Source organism: Fundulus heteroclitus, chromosome 16, assembly GCF_011125445.2.
Source record: "Fundulus heteroclitus isolate FHET01 chromosome 16, MU-UCD_Fhet_4.1, whole genome shotgun sequence".
Lineage (NCBI taxonomy): Eukaryota > Metazoa > Chordata > Actinopteri > Cyprinodontiformes > Fundulidae > Fundulus > Fundulus heteroclitus.
The window spans coordinates 35,164,988-35,171,215 of NC_046376.1; the positions used below are offsets into that span (position 1 = coordinate 35,164,988).

Sequence of the window (6,228 nt, forward strand, 5' to 3'; positions counted from 1 at the left end):
GGGTCCGATGTAATTTACCCAGCGCGGTGGGAGACTCGTTTTGGGGAAACTACGTAGCTCATGTCTGCCTTGCTGTGGTTGTAGAGAGGTGTCTGTTTTGTAGAATAAATCATCCGCCAATGAGTTATTGATCTGGAAAAGCCGAATCTGAAACCACAGAAAAATATTTCAGATCCCAAATGTACAACGTTCTAATTCTTCCAGTCTATTAGCAGCTTTCCTTAAGAGGTCGGACACTGAACGTCTGCCTGCTGAGTTTGACATTACTAAACAAAGCTTTAGTGCGGGGAAAAGCCATGTAGATTTGACCGATGCAGTAAAATGCTAACCAACCAATGGGAAGAAGTTGAGCCCTTAAGACACAGCCCTCCTCATTTGCATAATGAGGCAGAAAAGCATACAGAAATGTAAAAAGGACAGGCAGAAATAAATAGCATCACAGAAATATATAAGGTAAAAAAATACAAAGGAAGAATACAACAGACAAAAATATTATAACATGCACATAAATAAATATTTAAAAAAAGTAATTAATAAATAAAGTTGAAGATTATAACGAACAATAAATAAATAAGGTAATTATTACAAAGGCGAATAAATAAAGAAGCTAATTAAAAGAGATATATACATTTATGTCTCACTGTATAATTTAATTTCTACCTACATTTATTAATTTGGTGGCAATTAATTGTATGCTTATTTACTTATTGAGCATTTATTTATTTCTGTATTTATTTTTAAATATGGAAGACTTGGTCCTTCATACGAGGACAGCTGCGCCCACGAAAGCGTCTCTGCGCTTGGACTGATTTTCTCCTCGCGCGAGGGATAATGTGTTTTGACAGGTTGGGCGGAGACAAACCTCTTCTGTAAGCCTCCTCCTGATCTGGCCTTGCAAACACAATCACACGGGAAGTAGTGTCAGGAACCCTTTGACTGACAGCTCGTCATCCATCATGAAGACGACGGCTGAAAGCTGGACGGTGGCGGAGGCTTCTCCAACGTTTGCAGTACGTGGGGTAAGTGGAATTAACAACCGTTCTTGCCCCCAAAAAAGCACAATTATGCCTCATGGAGTAGTGCTATCTTCGAATAAAAAGCCAAAGAATGACATATTTGGTAGCTTTGAATTGTTCAGGGATATATATAGTTAGCAGTTTGTTAAAGATTGGGTTTACCAGCCTGCTGCTACATGTCTATTGAAAACCCATCTTACCCCGGTTCCAGATTTGGCCGCAAGTGGGAAAACATTTATCAAGAGGTAGAACAGTTTAATATGCATATTTAATTAATAGAAATTAAATATGGAGACAGACCAATTAAGATGATTTCACTGCGCGGTCGAGAAGTCTGTCCGAAGTAAGTTTTACCAAGACGTTCCTTTTTGCTACAGTGTCTGCCCACTTCTAAGTTAGGGAGGGAGGGGTGATCTATTCGAACAAAGATACTCTTCGGGCCTACTCCCCCTCCTGGGGGCCATAAAACGACATGTTTATCTTATGCTGGAGCAGGGAGAGACAGACACCACTCTGCTTGACTAAGATATTTTCTTAACAATTTCCCTCTGTTTTGATCCTAAATAGATCAAACCAAAAACTAGGCTAAACTAAGTCCATGTCTTGAAACCCTTAAACAAAGTGTAAATGGTAAGATGCAATATTGTAACCCACTGTCCCCTCCGTTGGCGACTTATGAAAATCAAATTAGGTTCAAATTTACCCCTTTAATGTAAAATAACCCAAGTATAAGCTAATAAGCTACCAAACCTATCTAAATCTCAAACCTACTAGAATTTAGTAAAGTAAGCACCTTTATCAGAGAGGTGCAAGGCTAAGATGACTTTGCAACTACCAGAAACTGTTATATGATCTAAATATGACTTTAAGAGTCCTAACCTAGATTAACAAGATGTCTTTTTAGAAATTAATATAACCTGTGAAAGCACTACACTCAGATCAAACCACGGAATAAAAAACATATTATAATGCAATTCAAAACCAAGATTCTAACAATACTAGCATTTAACATTTAAGGAATATGTAACTCATATGGGAAATATAGTGATTACAAAATTCTTTTTCTGTTTTTTCTTTTTTTTATACAATGCATTCAATTGTTGTCATGATGTCTTGCGTCTCAGAGATGTCTTCTCCTCGCCCTTAAAGAAGATGGTTTATAGAGTCATTTGTCCCAACCGCGATCTCCACACAGCAGCCTCATCCGTGAGTGGCAATCGGCGCATCAAATTGTTCCGGTGATCCTTCCTTGAACCCTCTGGCGGCTGGAACACATGGCTCCTGTAATCTGAAGGGCCTCCCGACCCCTTGGCCCACCACATCTGCCTGTCGATAACCTTAGCGTGTACTCCTTCGAGGTCGGGGGTCGGTGGACTCCCCTTCACATTCCCGGACTCACCTAAGTTTATGTCTCCAATACAACCTGAAACTTACACGACAATCTTTTTGATATCAAATGTCGTGTGCTACCTGTAATTCCGGAGGTTGACTTCAGTCCCGAAAAGCTCCTTTCACTCATATGGAATCGTATCCTGTAATGAAATTAACTAAACACTCCCACAAGACACAAACTTCAAAGCTTTTGACCCCATTTTCAATTTGGACTGTGCACAGATTTTAGCCAATTGTTTTTAGAATCCCCATTAATCCTTACCACCTTCCATTGTTCCATCTTCATCCTATGGGAAACCTATATTTGAAACGTAATAGTTAATGAGACATTTTATCACAGTTTCACTTTCCCCTTCCTTATGCTGGGCCTCTGATTGTCCTGTAAGAAAATGCAGCAAGCACACATACTTTAATCTCTGGTGAGGATCGCCTTGTCTGTAAAATCAAAAATTAGTTAAGGCGGTTTTGAAATCAAAGTACATTTATCCTGTAAGAATGTCAGCATGCTTTTTGGAATTTAAAAAAATACCATAGATTGCACCACTTCACACAAAATGTTTCTGTAACTTCTATTCCAATTTCAGATGTCCACTCTGTATGCTGCGAAAAAATTCCTATTTTTAATTTGAGAGAAAAAGCAAGGCCCCCCCCCCCCTCTTATTTATTTATTTATTTATTATTATTATTATTATTTATTTATTTATTTATTTATTTATTTATTTAGTTTTTTTTTTTTTTTGGGGGGGGGGGAGCCAGTAGGCTTGGTGGGTGGGCTGGGGGGGGTTGAGGTGTTGGTCCTGGTGGGTGGTTGGCTGGCGGGCCCTGCGGCCTCTCCCTGGCCCCCGGGCTACGGTGGTGCCGCTGGCGAGGCCCCCTTCTCTGGGTGGGGCTTTCGGGGAGCGGGGGTGCCTATTGGAGTCAGTAGGGGAGCTGGCTCCCTGGGATAGCTTCCCAGTCATTTGCTCCCCATCCGCGGACTCCTCCCTCTGCCTGCTCCATCACGCCGCCACACATGTAGGTCCTGGGGGAGGGGGCGTTACTGGAGGTTGCCACTTTCTGGTGACGCCCCTCTCCCCAATTTTATAATGCATCGCACACTCATGTAGGCCATTGTAGGGGGGGTGGGGGGAAGACGTCTGGGGGGGGGCTTATGTTGTGTGAGCCTCACCTCGGACGGCTCCCTTCACCTCCTCTCCCACTTAGACATTAAGGGTTCTGGGCAGTCGCCCGGAGGGGGTGCGCTGGCAACAGCTTCCTTCCGGAAGGGGGGTGGGCTGTGCCGTGCTTCCCCTTCGGCGCTCCCAGTTTTTAAACGCACTTGAGAACAACATGCAACAACACAACATCTGAGCAGGCGTAGGGAGGATCGGGGTCTTCTGCACACCCCCGTTCTCCGATGGCGGCAAGGAGTCTGGGGCCTGGAGGAGGTGCGGGCCACTGTGTCCGGGGTCTTGGCGGGGGGCTGCGGTGTGTAGTCAGCGGCTTGCCAGGTCTGGGGCTGATGCCTCCGCTCCCCCCAGGAGGGGCGGGGGCAGGGATGGTAAGGGTAAGGTGGGGGAGGGAGGGGGTTTATTAGGTATTTAGGGGGTGAGGGGGGCTCTGGCCGGGTGGCTCGTGCGGGTCGTGTTGGCCCGCCCTCTTGGGGGGGCCCGGTCCGGGGGGCGTCTGGTCCGGGGCCGGGGGTCGGGCACAAGCAGTCGTATAGTCGATTTGGGGTGACCCCCCCCTCTGGTCAGTGTTGGATGTGAGTGTTATGTGGGAATGTGTGTACAGCGTCTTTTTTTTTTTTTTCTGTGTGTGGTGAGTGGAGCACAAGGGAGGGATGGTGTGAATGAGTTTTCCATTTTTTTTATTTTTTTTTTCCAGGTATGGGTGTGGTCCGCTCCCTCTGCCAAGAACATCTCAAGTCTCCGCTAGGTGCGGAGCCCATCCCCCCACGTCCTGCCCTCCTCCACTTCGTTGGCGGGCGCCTTGGCCCTCTGGCGCATTTGTTGGCTTCGGGTTTGGGGCGGGTTCCCAGGCGTGCGCCGGCCCACTCCCGGCGGCCTCTTCGCGAGGCCTGGCCCCCCGGGGGGCAGGGCGCACCTGGGGCCTCTGGCCCTCAGGGCCCATGGCCGGGACCACTTCAGCGGGGCTAGCTGCCGGCGGAGCCCACGGGCTCGTCCCCGCGGCTCTTGAGGGCGTCGGCATTGCGGTGGCTGGGGGATTTCCTCTGGGTCGTCTCTGCTCCTTCCTTGGGGGGGGGGGGTTGCAGATATCCTGTGTCGGCCCCTCCTGGGCGACCCGGGGTTACGGGTCCCCTGACGCCTGCCTCTGTGCTCGGGGAAGGTGGGTCTTCGGTTCTCCACAATCACTATCAAGCTATTTCTGGATAATTTTCACCTAAACTAGTTTACTCTCACATCTCCCACAGGTGCTGGGTCCCAGGTATTAAGTGTTCACTTATATACAGTAATCTTATAATTTATTTATTTATTTATGTTCTCTCACTTTCTTTTTTCAAGTATCACATTACACATGTCAGCTTACATAATAAGATATATGATTTAGCAATGGCATCTAGGTGTTATTCGATTGTATCTGTTGCTTTATGTCTGTTGATTGTGCTGTTCTTTTTGCATCTCTCTTTCCAGGTGACGGAGCAGACGGAGAAGGTTTTATCATTCTCTCCCTTTTATCTCCTCTTTCTTTCACCTCTACTCTTTTTTTTCTTTTCTTTCTCTTTCACTTTTTGTTCTTCCTTTACTCTCCCATTGTCATGTCCATATAATTTGAAATTCTCCTTGCAGGAATCATAATAAAGCTATTTACAAGCATAAATCAAGTGGAGCACTATGGCGAAAGCTGTTCGCTCCCCTTGTAAAAGCAAAATCTGTCGAGCTCTATCTGGCATTGAGACATCAATTCCTATTGCCATATTGCTAGACAGGACACTGGGGGGGAAAAAAAGAAAGAAAAAAAAAAAGAAATAACCTAACAAATTCGGGTAACCTAAAATGTGTCCCAGTATCTTGTGTAAACACAGGATGTGGAAACCAGGGCACCGCTCTGCATTCCAGAGAGAGGCCTCGTGTGTAATAAACTTGTCACCCCAGGACGTTCGCAACCCCCATTTTGTAAATTTGTGACATGCAGTTGTTAACCAGAGAGACAACTCACAGAAACCTAAATGTGAGTGTAACATGTAAAAATATTCCCACCCCAGTGGATTTTCTGCTCATAGATGATATGGTAAAATACACCTGCTGCTGTTTAATTATGAGCAATATGGTCCTGGACATAATAGAATTAAAACTCATGTTTAAAAGGAACATATCAGTTACATAGCAAAAAATTTAATAGATATTAGTATATTTTTCAAAACCGCAAACATGTGCACTGGGATACGCTCAATTTGGCTGCCTTAAGAAATGTTTTACCATCTCCTGATCAATTTGCCTAGAGACTCAAAAATGTGGAGAAAAAAGGAAAAATATGAGAACACAGGCCATCCAGACCACATCCCATTAAATTTGTTCAGTAGTATATGGCTAGAAATAATTGTCTGTGTTTGACCTTAAAGATGTTTGATACCAGTCCGTGGCTCCTGAGATGGACTCGGACTGACATGCAACAGATCAGGCAAACATGAGATCTGAGTTAAGACTTCATATTCAAGGCTTTCATGTGTGACACTCCACATTTCTTCCCCAGTGTTGCAGGAGCAGATCGAATCTGTGCAGAAAGTTCATACAGTCATTTCCCTTGACAGCTTGGGATCTGCGCTGTTCATGAGCGCTGGCCACTGTTATGCCAGAAGCTGTTTGAATATGCTTGTTAT

The 6,228-nt window shown here is 45.1% G+C and overlaps 1 long non-coding RNA gene across 1 annotated transcript; it reads left to right on the forward strand.

The window, feature by feature from the left end:
- Positions 1-720: 720 nt before the first annotated feature.
- LOC118566452 lies at positions 721-5,088 on the forward strand. Its single transcript, XR_004933024.1, has 3 exons — positions 721-1,019; positions 2,141-2,222; positions 5,042-5,088. It is a non-coding gene; the product is annotated as an uncharacterized LOC118566452 (long non-coding RNA).
- The last annotated feature ends 1,140 nt before the right edge of the window (positions 5,089-6,228 follow it).